The 14865-nt window shown below is 37.3% G+C and overlaps 1 long non-coding RNA gene across 1 annotated transcript; it reads left to right on the forward strand.

The window, feature by feature from the left end:
• The first annotated feature begins 3548 nt into the window (after positions 1-3548).
• On the forward strand, positions 3549-6319 carry LOC310904299. The gene is made up of 3 exons (XR_014588199.1): positions 3549-4033; positions 4124-4214; positions 5174-6319. It is a non-coding gene; the product is annotated as an uncharacterized lncRNA (long non-coding RNA).
• Positions 6320-14865: the final 8546 nt, after the last annotated feature.

Here is a 14865-nt window from a genome sequence, read left to right on the forward strand (position 1 = left end):
TGAAGACAGACAACTACTAACAACAGATGTGGAAAAGGCAGAGGTACTTAACAACTCCTTTGCCTTGATCCTCACTAGGTCAGGTTTCCCACATCTCTCAAGTCCCCAAACCTCTAGGCAGGGGCTGGGGGAGCAGAGTGTGTCCCACTGTAAGCAAAGAGCAAGTTCAGGACCTCCTGACACAACAACTACAAGTCTATGCACCTTGATGGCATAGGGACATTTAGGTTGGAAATTAGGAGACATTTCTTCTCAGAATGAGTAGTCAGGCATTGGAATGGGTTGCTCAGGGAGGTGGTAGAGTCACCATCCCTGGGGGTGTTTAAGGAACGCTTGGACATTGTGTTTAGGAACATGGTTTAGTGGGTTATAGTGGTGGTAGGAGGATAGTTGGACCAGAAGATCTTTGAGGTCTTTTCCAACCTTAATGATTCTATGATTCTATGACATGCATCCCAGGGTCCTGAAGGAGTTGGATGATGTAGTCACCAAGCCACTCTCCATCATATCTGAAAAATCATGGCAGTCAGGCAAAGTGCCTGGTGACTGTAAAATGGAAATATCACTCCCATTTTTAAAAAGGGTAGAAAGGAAGACCCAGGGATCTACAGATCTGTGAGCCTCACCTCTCTGCCTGGGAACGTCATGGAATGAATCCTCCTGGAGGCAATGTTAAGGCACATGCAGGACAAGGAGGTGATCCAGGACAGCCAGTATGGCTTCACCAAGGGGAAATCATGCCTGACCGATCTGGTGGCTTTCTACAAGTGACTACATCAGTTGACAAGGGAGGACTGACTGATGTCAGCTACTTGGACTTCTTGAGGCTTTTGACACAGTCCCACACAACATCTTAACCTCTAAATTGGAAAAATATGGATTTGAAGGATGGACCATCTGGTGGATAAGGGATTGGCTCGATGGCCACACCCAGAGAGTAGTGGTTAATGGTTCTATATCCAGGTGGAGACTGGTGATGAGTGGTGTCCCTCAGGAGTCTGTCCTGGGACTGGTGATTTTCAATATCTTCATCAATAAAACATACGATAGAATTGCGTGCAACCTCAGCAAGTTTGCAGATGACACCAAGCTGAGTGTTGCAGTTGATACAACAGCAGGATGAGATGCCATTCAAAGGGACATGGACAGGCTGGATAAGTGGGCCCATGTGAACCGCATGAGGTTCAACAAGTCCAAGTGCAAGATCTTTTACCTGGATCAGGGCAATCCCAGACAGGAGTACAGACTGGGTGAACTCATTAGGAGCAGCCCTGCGGAGAGACTTGGGGGTTCTGGTAGACAAAAGGCTCAGCATGAGCCAGCAGTTTGTGCTTGTAGCCCAGAAGGCCAACTCGATCGTGCGCTACATCTAAAGAGGAGTGGCCAGCAGATCAAAGGAGTTGATTGTGCCCCTCTGCTCTGCCCTCATGAGGCCTGACCTGGAGTACTGTGTACAGCTTTGGGGCCCGCGGCACAAGAAGGATGTGGACTTGTTCGAGCAAGTCCAGAAGATGGTTACAAAGATGATCAGAGGGCTGGAGCACCTCTCCTATGAAGAAAGGCTGAGAGAGCTGGGGATGTTCAGCCTACAGAAGAGAAGGCTCTGGGGAGACCTCATTGCAGCCTCTCAGTACATCAAAGGGTCTTATAAAAAGGATGGAGAAGGACTCTTTACTCGGGTAGATAATGACAGGACAAGGGGGAACGGTCTTAAACTAAAAGAGGATAGATTTACACTAGACATTAGGAGGAAATTTTTCACTGTAAGGGCAGTGAGGCACTGGAACAGGTTGCCCAGAGAAGCTGTGGATGCCCCATCCCTGGAGGTGTTCAAGGCCAAGCTGGATGGGGCCTTGGCCAATCTGATCTAGTGCGTGGCATCCCTGTCTATGGCAGGTGGGTTGGAGTTAGATGATCTTTAAGGTCCCTTCCAATCCATGACATTCTATGATTAAACACTATTATTTTCCTTGAAAGCATTGTAAATTTCCCATCCTGGGAGACTGGTAAAAGCAGTTTAGTCAGATATCTGTCATAGGCACTGGACATCCTTGTTCAATGAGGAGAGGAACCTGAGAAATCTTGGGGGTTCCTTCAACATCTACATTTCTATTTATATGTATGTGTAAAATGCTAACTATCAGAAGGACTGTAGTAAATACTAATTCAATGAATTGGGAAAAGGTTTTCAAATTTTAATCTAAGCCTGTGATTTTTAGTTATGTAATCTTCATGATAATCTGTGAGAAATTCTTAATGATTGAGTAAATGGCAGATATGTACTCATAACAGATATGTTCAATTTAACTACATTTTTATGGTGGAGATCTCACAGAGAGATTTCTAGAAGCAGTTATAGCATAGAAGCAGGATCGCTTTATTATTCAAATAATAGCAAAGTTTATAAAGGTACCTCCCATTAGATCATTCACAGAGTTGCACAGATCAGAAATAAAGGACTGGCAGGCCTTTAGGTATTTATTTTACCCAACCTGTCTTTTATTTATCAATACACAGAAATCATATTTTAAATGAGCACTCACCATATTTCAATATAACCAACTAATATGAATATTTCCTCAAAACCTGTGCACATCTGCCTTGTACTTTTACTGTTAGTCATGTGATGTAACAGTATTCTCTCTCTTTCATTGTTTGCAACTTGACCATAGTGTACTCTGAGTGATGAAATGTGGTGTAAGTCCTCACAGAGAACATTTAACACCCCGTTAATAATCCCCCCAAAGAAATATTCCCTGGAAAAGATAAACAGTAAGACAGGAGCCATTGCACACAATCGGGAAACACGTTAATAGATCATGGAGTATTATCAAGGATATAATTTGTGGTAAAAATCATGGCTTGTTTGTTGCCATATCTTGATGTATAAAGTTGAAGATTGGTTTGTGTGTCCTAAAGGTTTGTGTTATTTTTCAACTACTCCCATTTTCTTAACAAAAGATACTGTTTTTCCCTGCAAGCCTTTTCTTGCTGATTCAGTCCAGTAACACCAACAGTGAAGTATTAGTTAGCATAAATGTGAGTAACTTTGATAAACAACTGTATTAGAATAGACTTACATGGCTGAAGTGCCACCCAAAACATTCACCTAGTCTGTGAGCATCCCCACCTCTTTCGTTGGTCTCATGTTAGGTTTCAAAGGTGATGTAATAGAGAGCCAGAGAGTGCAATAGAGGGAGGGGTGTGTAATTGAGGACATTCCTCTCATGTTTCTTCCCTTCCCATAGGCAAGACCCACTGTCACTCTTCAAATGGTGAGAGTGATGCATTTGACACCTGGCATAATGTGATGGGGAAGATGTTATGACATTGGACTGCAGCTGTGTACCACCTACTAAGCACCTCTTTGAGTGTAGGCCCTCCATAAAGGGAAATATATGTTGGCAGGAGTACCAGACTACAGCTTCATCCCAACTCCATGACCCTATTTGTTAAGCACAGCTGGTTGTAATATCAAAGAATTTATGTGTTAGCAATGCCTGGTGTGTCAGATCACCAATTGGGATAGAGTTATAAACATGTGATGTCTCTCAGCTGCTGGGGACTAGAGATGGGAGCTAACAGTGTGAGTCTTTACACAGGTGTGGGAGTAGGATGATATGAAATGGATAGTTAGATTATAAAATTAAAAGAATAAGTGGTGCTGTCACATGTAATTGCCTTCAGTGGTGCTCTGTATCGCTCGAAGCACACCTGGCATCACATGCATATTCCATAACCCCTGAATTAACAACACATGTACCAGCTTCACAGTTAACTTTGCTCCCCGGGGTATTTATAAATCAAGGCTCTGACTCAAAGCTAGTGGTTTGTTGTTTTTTTTTTTTCTTGGTTCTACCACAAATGCTCAAGGGGATGAGCTACTATATTGTTCTACTAAGAACTGCTCTGTGCTTTTATAAGCTTCTCTGAAAAATTGTGATAATAGACAAAGTGAACAACATTTTCGCTAACCTGGGGAATGAGACCTGGTAATGAAGGATACTAAACGCGTACAACTACTGTAGAGCAGGCAAGTAAAACAAACTACTGAAATCAGTATGAAAGTACTTGGACCCCTAGTTGTATACAAAAAGAAGTTTAAGTGTTTCATTTTTTTTAGATAAAATGAGCCTGAGAACTGCTAAGGAAATTGAAAGTCTGACTATTGTGAAAGTAAAGGAAAAAGCAAGTCACAGATATTTGATGCAAAGGTAACTTTTCTTACATAAAATTGAGGTTCACATTTAACACTGTTTTTGTTGTTGTGGTTTGTTTTTGTTTTTTTAACAACCACATTAATGAAGTTTCCTCATAGTATGAGGAACAGGTCATTAGCATGTTCAAGTATTTTTAAAAATCCTACTAGTAACTTGTTTAAAATCTGAAGATAAATCTCACTAGGCAGTTGTAGTGACAGTATTACTGTGCTATTATTACAGTATCCATGGAAGATGTATGCACATAATTACTAAAACACTGTAACAGGCGTATTAACACATTCTAAGTAAAGCATTTTAATCTGTAACATTAAAATAATACATATTTCTAATCATCTTTAGATCTTACATCTGTAATGCAATATGTTTGGGGAGTGGAGCAAGAGGATTACTTACAAGGTAGTCAGGCAAAGTGTGGTGACCTGATTTATTACCACAAAAAAAAAAAAAAAAAAAAAAACTGCTCTCCTAGATCCTTTACAGCACTTCTTTTGTTAGTATGGGATTTCTCCAAGTCAGTTCAATGCAATTCATAACAGTTTAATTGTTTTGGTAAAGAACTAATCCTGGGTAAGGAAAAAAAAATAAAAAAAGAAAAAGAAAAAAATGAAAAAATGCATAATTTCAAAAGTTTCTGTCTGGTAACTGGAGCTGAACCAGCTCATCCAGGAATGGTAACTAATGAAATGCCCACATGCAAGAAAGAAAATATAACGTGATATGGAATGAAACCTGAAAGCAGAAGAACCTCTTTCAACAGCAGTAAAATGTTATTCTTAACCTGACATTTCATTGGACCTTGCCCTGTGAGTAACTGGGAAAAAAAAAAAATCTCATTATACCTCATATAGTGAGATTTTAGTATTATACCAAAGTTTTTCAACATGTGTGCTTTTGTATAGTCTAGCAAATGTTTTCCTGCAGCATATGTAAGTGTATATTTATTGCCGTAGGTAGTGATCCTGACCTGAAGATCACCGTACATGGAGGAGCAGGTGGTCCATGTCACTGTTAGCATGAGCAGTCGCAGGCACCCTGTGCATGCACAGTGTGGCTTTCAGGCCTATGTTTTGATGTGTGCATCCCTTGGCCAAAGGATGAACTTGGCCAGTTTATCCAGCTGGAGCCAACAGGCAGATTCTACTTGGTCCTGGTGATTATACTACCTGTGTGGCCTTGCCTTTATGTAACAGTACAGCAAAGGTTCCTATGTGAATATCTTTATTTCGCAGTAAAAATGATGAATGAAGATGTTTTATTTTTAAAAATAGCTCTAATGGCCAAAATGGGGTAACCATGCCTGGGATGGGCACTGCATGGCATGCTGTGCCCTAATTAGAGACACTGCATCGCTCCGTTTCCAGCATATGAAAGGATATAAGGTTATCTATACTACCCTTTCTTTATAGTGTTAGTTCTAGTAAATGCCATTTTAGGCTATACTAGACAGAGTGCCTTTCTCATTGGGATCACAATGAACCAGTACCTCTTGGTGCAAAGCACCATGTATTCATTCCTCTTGATAGCATGAAAGCTGTATGGTCTAATGATCATTCTGGTGAAGAAGTGTTATCTTTATAAATGGCAAAGTTAAGAAAGATAATAGGCAAATAATGTTTTATAATAGTTTTGTTTCTTGCAAAATATGGCTTAATTCCGCATTCTCTAGACTTTTAAGAAGGAACTCTTTGAACACAATTTGTAGCAGCTTTCAAAAGCAAGATGAAATCATGCAGGTTTTTCTCTGTGTTGAGGATGACTCAAAGACTTGCCTTCAATTAGACCATATTTCTCATAAATATTCAGTGTTTCTCATAAACTTGCACAAAAAAAAAATCTATACCCTAGTCACCAAAATACATTGAACACACAACTATGTTTAATAACAGAAAAGAAGCTAACAGTAATGAAAAATGTCTGAAAAAAAATCCCTTTTTCCTCATTAATGAATATCTTGAGTACCATAGGAAGTACTGTAAGAGATACTTAGAGTAAGTCTGTTTAGCCCTGTGAACTTATGCTGTATGTCATGCTGTTTCATTAATCATTGTGTTTTGACTCATATAAATTCTCTTGCTGTGCTGACAGAAAGGGTTAAAGGGTTGCAAAGAGTTAAATGGAGAGGAAACATGAGGTGGGATTCTGGATATATGGCCCTACGGCATCTAATTTATCTGCAATGATAGAATTTCAGGACTAACTTTTGATTTTCTTTGTTGTGATCTTTTTCAGTATTTCAGACTTCATTTTGTGTGTATTTAGGCTATGTGGTGCCAAGCCTTTAAAACAAAATGTATCCTGTTATAACAACATTCAGTTCCATTCTTAAGCTGTTGGGCAACATTTAGCTGTTTTCAGTTTATCCAGTTCAACTTCTAGAAAAGAACTACTATTAGAATAAAAATAGTCCTGTTGATTCATACAGTATGTCAGTGAAGTTAAGGAAGATTCCCAGCTCATTTAAAAAAAAAAAAAAAAAAGCTTTTTTGTATAATCACAAACAGAGATACTGAAAGGCTTAATATTTGTTACTTAAGGGGACCAGAAGAATGCTTTTTTTTCCCTCTCTCTGTCTTTCTGATTAACCTCACGTAAAACAAGGCAACAGATACATACGTAACTTAGGCGAAACTAAATACAAAAATATAGGAAGGAAAAATAACTCAATCATGGGTGACTCGCTTAGCAAAGATTGGTTTGAGCCCTTCCTGCATAGAGATTTCTTCATGTTTGATGACATATCCTGTAAGTTAAATTCAAGTAATGAATGTTAGAATTGTACTTTCTGACACTGTATGGGTTTCCACTAAAGACAGGAAAGCAAAAAATTAACAGTAATTAGAGATGTCAGACCATCTCTGAGAGCAAAATGTAGCTCAGAGTAACTTTTCATACTGAGATGTACTGACAATGTTCTGGGTTTTGCCAATCTTACTATGTTTCAGTAGAAATAATTTAATTGAAGTTGATAAACCTTGAAGTTGATGTATCTTCAAATGTTTCAGTTGATACAGTTGAATGGAGAAGGGAGGGGAAGGAGCGGAGGAAGGGGGGAGAGAAGTAACAAAAAAATGACTCACTCCAAAAGTAATCTGATGTCATGATATTCAGCACGTATGATATCCTGCTTTCATTCTTCACTCAGGAAAAAAATGTCCTAATAGAAACATTAGGATTAAGCCATTACATCAATTTAATTATAAATTAAGGACACCATTCTACATTTATACTTGACTTCTTTAAAGGCCCAGATCCCATTATGTGTACAAGTGTTTGCATGACCTGCTCTCTTTCTTTAGATGTGTGTGTATGCGTAATTTTTGTCTTTGTATACATGCATTCTCTCTGTATATAAACACATTTATACATGTACATATAATACATGCATATATACCTGTACATACATATTTTTTATATACACTCTGCCATTCCTATGTGGATAAATTAGGAGGATGAATTGTAGAAATACACTACATATCCAAAGAAGGTTTGAACAAACTTATTTGACCTGAGAAGAAGAGGAAGAAAACTTGACTGGAAGGCACAAAGTATGGAAGCGTCCTGAAGAAAAAAATCTCACTTTTCAGGAAGATCAGCCAGAGCTCTGACAAGTGAAAAACCACACCTGCCACGGGCTAGTTGAGAGACCATTTTTGATGATTTCGGAAATACCTTGATATTTCACCTCACTGAGGCTCAGTTACTGCCTTCCCTGGCAAAGGACTATCTTCCAGCTTATCTTTGAATAGACGCTCTTCATTCCTTTCAGCCACCTTGACTTGTTTTGAAAACTTGTGGCCCAGCTGCAGATGCTGCAGTGAAAACATCAAATTTTGCACTGCTTTTATCATCTCAGGAAAACTCTCAGCTCTGGAAGTCTTTTATCTTATATTCTGCCAGCATGATCCAGAGAAGATGTTGGCAGTAGCACTCTGCTGATGTTACATGAATGAGATTTACAGTCTACATAGAGAAAAGAGATTTTAAAAAACCCAGCTTGATTGTCCTTGGATTAGTAATAAAACAAATGACCTGGTGAGGATCACACTGTATTTTTTAAAAGGTATTGATGAAGTTTATAGTTAATTGTATTCTGGGTCTTGCTACATTTCTCTTAAAAATGCAAAGCTCCTCAAAAAGAATTTTCAAGACTGCCAAAAACTATATCTAGCACAGCAAGGGAGAAACACTGTCTGTTAAATGCAAGCATCTTTGGCTGATGGTGAATATTTATACAGCACTTTCTATTTAACTTTTCCCTCTGCTTTTGCAATAATCTGCAAGACATGCTGAGAAAGATAACAAGCAAGGTTACATGCTACAACAGACGACATGCAGAAGTCATCAAAATAATTATAGCTGTTGTAACAGGCTGATAAAGAATAGGAACAAGTGAGTAAATACTAGTTAGTTTTATGTTGACTTCTGTTGAAAATAAGGAAAGATTTTGGCCTGTGATCTCAGCTGATATATAAACACAGTACACTCGAACCTTGACCACAAGTCTTCAGTGAAGAAGAATTAAGATGATTCAGAAACCTGAGGACTTTTAGATACAAGGTAGAAAGTATTTTTATTTATTTATTTATTAGGTTTCTTTTTAACATGATTATTAAATAGTTGAAATTGTCTCCCTAGTTTTTAGTTCAGGAAACATAAAACAGTCATTATGTTTGGTACCCATTTATTTTCAAATCACAGGACAGTAGCTGACAGATCTTTTTTTTTTTTTTTTTTAAGAATAGTAGGCTAAAACCAAGCATTGAAACTGTAGGAAAAAATACATGAAAAAGAGAGACTAGAGTACAAGGTGAACAAGAATAGCATCAGAAAACACTGACTTGTTTAAGTCAAGCTGAACTAAAGATCTTTAATTTTCAAGATTTATTTTCACAGTACTTCAAAAGTGAAATACCTATGTGACCTGTACTTATCAGTGTCTGATTATTTTATTTACATGTTTTCATCAGATTAGAACAAATCTCAGACTAAATCTTATTTCTACATTAGCTGTGTGAGGAGTCTGGAAGAGTTTGTGTATGAAACTGTCAAGTAAGTAATCCAGTAACTGTAGAATTTTATTTTTTATTTTTTTTTGGTGTAGAGGTATAATATTATAGGCACACCAAGCAGTAATGTCTAAACTAAGATTGCCTAACATTTTCCATTGAAAGCCTGAGTTTATATATGTTTATTACGTTGTTAAACTAATTGTTTGGGTTGAAACTTTCCAACTTGCCCTTTGCTTCAGACTCAGGATTTGTGTTTTTATTTTGTTTCTTTGTAATTCTTAAAAGGTTATACTGAAAATGGCTCAGTTGTTTCAAAACTGAAGTAAAGGAAACAATATGTGCCAAAATTACAAACATTTTCCAACTATTTCATTGAAGCATTTGGTGAAGACTATGATGTTTAGAAGAATGCAATTCTGGGATCAAAGAGTCATAGAATAAGCCAAGTTGGAAGGGACCCATGAGGACCATCAAGTCCAACTCCAAAGAGGTGTATTCTGTTTTACACCCTGATGTAAATTGGCTCCTTTTCACCCTACCTGATGTGACTAAGGGAAACAGAAGCATCGCATTGGTTAATATGACCCCCTGCAAGAAAATGCTGTGATCTAAATTCTCAGTGGTGCCCCCACATCCTGTCAGGATTCCAGACTCCAGCGTGGGGAACAAGAACCTAAAATTAAGTTGCCACATGTACAGATGTTCAGCATCTTTCAAAATAGGCTGGGCCTCTTCAGTGTGCCCAGATAAACCTCAAGTTAAATTTAATAATGACTTGACCTGCTTGTAAAGTATTGCAGATTTTGAAAATGCTGAACTACATTATACAGAAAGGAAAAAAAAAAAATACACATGGGAAATCAAGATGAACCCATGATACCACAGGAATGTACTTCTTAAATTACTTGTTTTTTATGAATATTCATAAAACCTTATATTCAAATCAACATCGAGTACATTGCTGGTTAAGAAATCACCATGTAAAAAATCAAATGAAAATCTAAGTAAAACAGAGACAAAGTATCAGAAGACCATAACCTTCAGAAAAAATGTCCCACATCTCCATGGGAATTAAGATATGTTATTCAATAATTCTACTTACAATTCTTCTGAGAACTTGAACCTGGGAAAGCAAGAAGATGAAATAGAGGCTTAAGGTTCTGAAGTAGTGTGCTAACTAATTGTAAATCAGTACTGCCATATTGCAAAATTCTGGGTGAGCATGACATGCCTACTTTCAGGTATCATCTGAGAAATAATTAGCTTGGCAGAATAGCTCTTTTAGATGACTCTCCTTTAAGGAAAATGCAACCAAATATGTGGCACTTGAGTCCTTTCACTTTCTCCCCAGATTGATTTCCAGTGGGAATGAGGGCTTGGAAATGAAGTAGAACTGCTAGAGTGATCAAATTCCTCCTGCTTTGTAATAAAATGTGCAGCTGAAAAAAGAACATGCTGTCTAGACTTACCTGCTGGGATTTGCTGCAGTGAAAAGCATATTCTTGGTCTCTTGGTCTTCCAGTTCAGGCATCTGTCAGGGCATGTCGGGATCTCTGTAAGCGCATATACCAAGGCATCATTTTTTTTTTTTTAAATAATAATGAAATGGGAAGGGAAATATGGAGCAGAAAGATGGCTGACGTTCCAATATCTTGCCTTCCCATGCATGCACCTGGATATGGGAGTTTGGAAGCTTTTTTGGGCTCAGGAATATAAGTAAAAATGTTCATTGTCAAACACTCAGAAGAAAGCATTTTGCTTTAGAAACTCTCCAGGCTCTTTTTTTTCTCTTTTGATATAAGGCAAGACCTGCTCAGCTGACAGGTAAACACAATAGGACAGGAAGTATATCTGCTTCAAAAGATTAAGTTGATTAGGTGATGACTGCAGTAGTAGCCGTACATTTGCTTTCATTTCTTTCAAGATTGTCTACAGTGAAACCTAGCTGGAATTTAGCAGACATTTACTTATGGTGTAAAAGTTGTATGTGTGTTGTACTCCCAGAGTACATACTTCAATGTCTAAGCAACAAGATGGACATATCTCAGAGGAAAAAACTGAGAAGTCTATTCATCTATTGTTAGATGATTGTGTCTTTATTTTGGGGATGCTTTATACAACTGCATTTGATCAAAGTGAAATGAGATGTCTGTAAATACTTCTGTATGTAAAAAGAATGATTAATATTTCACTTTGTATGGAGATTCTTTAAAATTAGAAGAGTATGACATGCTATTCCAAAATAAAACAGCCCTGGAACAGAACTGGCTAGTATTTGCTAGCAAAGAGAATAAATTTGGAAAATAACTCATGAGTGTATTAGCAGAGTACATAAGTAATCACTGCCTTTGATTAACTTCTAATCTAGACTTTTTATTTAGTCATGGTATTGCCAGTGCTTCTTGTTTATTTTTTCTTGCTTTGTTGCTTTTATATTTCAAAATCTGCTTTTGCAGGGTAGTAATTATGAACAAGATGTTATAACGATTTGTACTGGCATCACTGACATTACATTGGCATTATATCAGCTCACTCTTCATTTCCAGAACTCAACCTCAGGAATGTGGGTACCCAAAAGACTTGTATCAAGACCTCAGGAAAGGTTTTTGTGCTTAACATATCTAATTTGTTTTTACTATATTAGTTGGCCTCATAAAATGTATTTTCTCTATTTCTCCTAAACTTGTCTTGCTTTTGTCAATAATGGCTACAACACCATTCTCTTAAGCACTCACTGGACAAAATTTATACAGTTTGGGTTAATAAGAGGATAGCTCATATTAACTGGGGAAAAAAATAAACACTCCTGTTTAAGCCTTACATGTTCTTTATAAAATTCTCAGGACACAGAATTTCAAGATGTATGAAAGATATAGAGTAGCCCTCTTTTTCTTCCCCGTTTGAGACACCTCTAAAAAACATCAGTTTAAGGAATGTCTTTCATGTTGGTCCTACAGTTGTATTACCAGACTCAACTCTTGACTGATACTTGTTTAAGATGTCCTCTGAATTCAAACCATGTTCTATTTAAGCAATGAATAAATACATTAATAAAATAAAATAATAAAATAAAATATTGATGACCAATTTCTTTGTTCAGATCGCTTGTTTCTACCCTTTGTGGTCTTAATGTCTGTGGGGCTTGAAAGTAATCAGCAGGTTTACCAACACTGAGACGATGCTAGGCACAGGCAGCCAGAGGCTGAAATGACATGGCATTGCTCTTGAAGTGTGGGCTCACTTGGATACTTAAAATGTGCTTTTGTTTATACTATATAGCTTCCTGAGCATTTGTCACCTTAGCAGTTCAACTCTGCTGTCAGCAGTTCTGCAGTATTTATTATTTTATTCATTGTGGACTCCTCTGTGTTCATCATCCATTTATTTTCAGTTAAAAGAGTTCTTAGAGATTTAATTTAAACTTGTTGTGATTTCTCCTACTGTATTTGTTGAAATTGGTGTCACATTTGGTAGCCACTGTTTTTATTTACTGCCATAAAAACTGCCCTGACATTATATGATTTCTTCTTTTTTTTTTTTACAAAAAAAAATTCTCCTTTCACAACGTAAGATTTTTAATAATGAGTATAGCCATTGATATGCTTTTGTGTGTTATTAACAAGAATGGATTATATAAAAAAGTGTAAAGGTTTAAAATGCTACCATAAAAAATTTTAGAGCATGTGTGGTTCAGGCTCAGCAATAAATGTTGAAGGGACCCTTCCTTATCTGTGCTTTTGTCTTCAGTCTACTTCTGGGAAAAAATTGCAGATTATTTTCCAGGGGGAAAAAATGTTCTAGTAATCAACTCATAACTGAAGTAGGTGACTAGTGAACTGTTGTCAAAGAGGGTACCCACACTTAAGTGTTTTACTGGACTGGAATTTTATGCATTTTTCACGTTCACTGCTTATTCTGCTGTGATGCCATGGACTTCCTTGTCTGAACCATCCTTTCCTGACTTGGAAAAAAATCCCACCCCTTCAGGATTTTCTTGGCAGAGACTAAAACATTTTGGTTATTTACTCTGGGAATCTCTTACAGAAAAACTAATGCACTTCCCATAACTTTTTTGCTAAGTTTGTGTTGCATTTTGTTATCATTTTACCAATCAGTCCAACAGTTTTAACAAGCCTGTAAGTACAAGTACATCTTTGAGATTTGTTTCATATTACTCCAAAATAAAAAAAAAAAAACAGATCTGGTGAAGCAAATCATATATTTTTATTTAAAAGAGCAACATGAATGCAGTCAAAATCAGAGACAGCCTAATTCTTAATGAACTGATATAAGTTTACCTGTAAAGGCAAACATTCTCAAAACTGCAGACTAGATCTGTTGAAGGATTTAGTACAAAGTCTTGATTCATATTTCACATGACTTCAGGGCTAGGCTGCAGCTGGGAGGATGAAGAAATTGATACCAAAATCCATATCTGATTTGTGTTTGAGAAACTATTCCCTTAGTTGACAAAAATTCTGCCCAGAGAAAATTCAACCTGAGTAGTGTTGTGGAGCTACAGTCTGTCTCAGTCCTAGTTCTAAAATGTGTCTCCTTGTGTCTGTTCTGAGGATAAATGTTCATCAATGTTTACACTAAGTTTAAGACAAAGACAGACAAACATGGTATTCTTACAACCTCCTTCCCTCCCTAACTAAAACATCTGTAATTACTACTTTCATAAAGCGACTTTTCCATCCTTGGTTCAGTTGCATTCTCTTCCTGAAATGTATTAAAACTATAACTTATGGAGGTGTTATGGTTTGGGTCTTCCAAAAGTGACTTTGTGTCCCTCTTATAGATATTCTACTTCAAATTACAAAAAATAAATATTTATGAAATCTCAGAGCAGGTCCAAAAGTGATACACAGCGATCTGTACCACTCCCCATTTTCAAGGGTTTTGCTTCTGCTGTCTTATAGAAAGGTTGTTTCAGTATTTAACTTCTCTGATAATAAGTATATCATATGTTACATAGTATGAGATGTTTTGCAAGAATCTATGTCTACAGCATTTGTTCGTTTCCAGGAAGGCAAGTATGTTACTCTGAGCTGGTAAATCTTTAGTAAGAAAATGTTCTGTGTTTAGAAAAATAAACTGTTTATCATCATGTTTCTCATTATATATTCCTTTGGAATCCTTGGACTTGGGGGACCAGATTGGCGTGTACCGTCACTTCCTCCCTCCTTGTGTAACTAGGAGTATTTTGATGTTCCCTGAGCACACACCCTCAGCACTATGAAAGAGGAGGATGCTGTAATGCACAACCCCAGATACCATGCACAGTAAAGACTGTGTGCTATCACAACTCCAGATTTATGGGCAAACACCAATAAAGATTATCTAGTTTACCAACAAGGCTGTAGTGAGAACCCAGAGCATTGCTTCCACCAATAATGTATCAAAATAAAAGCTAGAAACTATTTTGTGAGCCATTCTGACTTTGCCATCAGATTATTATGCTTAATGAAAACTAGGGTAGAGTAGCCATTCACTTGGAGTATGAATATCACAGAATCACAGAATCATCTAGGTTGGAAGAGACCTCCAAGATCACCTAGTCCAACCTCTGACCTAACACTAACAAGTCCTCCGCTAAACCACATCACTAAGCTCTACATCTAAACGTCTTT

Source organism: Anser anser (genome assembly GCF_964211835.1).
Source record: "Anser anser genome assembly, chromosome: 1".
Classification (NCBI taxonomy): Eukaryota; Metazoa; Chordata; class Aves; order Anseriformes; family Anatidae; genus Anser; species Anser anser.